The 739-nt window shown below is 33.8% G+C and overlaps 1 non-coding gene across 1 annotated transcript; it reads right to left on the bottom strand.

Moving 5' to 3' along the window:
- Positions 1-369: 369 nt before the first annotated feature.
- Positions 370-441, bottom strand: TRNAA-CGC (transfer RNA alanine (anticodon CGC)). Its single transcript has one exon. It is a non-coding gene; the product is annotated as a tRNA-Ala (tRNA).
- Between the last annotated feature and the right edge of the window lie 298 nt (positions 442-739).

The raw sequence follows: 739 nt of genomic DNA, 5'->3' as shown, positions 1-739 counted from the left end.
ATGAATGAATCAATCAATCAATCAATTAAAGAACATTATGTAGCATGTCGATTTCACAAAACTCTTCCACCCTGTTCTGTCTTTTGCTAGTTCCTCCCAGTTGGTAATTCCCATTTCCACGCATTCCTTTTGAATTTCATCCTTCCATCTACTTCGAGGTCTTCCCAGTGACCTGTTGTTAAAGATGTTCATATACATGTTCGTTTTGCGTTGCTGCAGTCATATATGCGGTGTGTGTGTGTGTGTAATTAGTGAATGGTGAGTAATTTTGTTAGTAAACGATAAAAATATAATTTACGAGCAGCAAAGATGAAAATTTTAAGATCAATATTGAGGATTGCACAGCAAGATAAAACATAAAAAAATTACTGGAGATGCCGGGGTTTGAACCCGGGACTTCTCACATGCGAAGCGAGCGCTCTACCACTGAGCTACATCCCCTTACACTCTCGAGAGCTCCTATATTAAGGTAATAAGCTGCAAATTAACAGATAAGTTGTTTTATTATTATTATTATTATTATTATTATTATTATTATTATTATTATTATTATTATTATTATTATTATATCTTCGAAATCAGAATTGTATGTTTCTTGAATATATTTTGGAAATATTGTACAGGGTGTAAGGGGTATAAGTGCAGCCCTTTTCACAGTCGTAGGAGACGGTCAACAGGATCAAAAAATGTCCATGCAACATAGTGTCAAAACTTAATAGTTTTCCCAGAAAAAAAAAAT

Source organism: Periplaneta americana, chromosome 3, assembly GCF_040183065.1.
Source record: "Periplaneta americana isolate PAMFEO1 chromosome 3, P.americana_PAMFEO1_priV1, whole genome shotgun sequence".
NCBI classification, from domain to species: Eukaryota; Metazoa; Arthropoda; class Insecta; order Blattodea; family Blattidae; genus Periplaneta; species Periplaneta americana.
The sequence above is the reverse complement of the archived record's forward strand: the minus strand, read 5'-3'. Positions and strand labels throughout refer to the sequence as shown.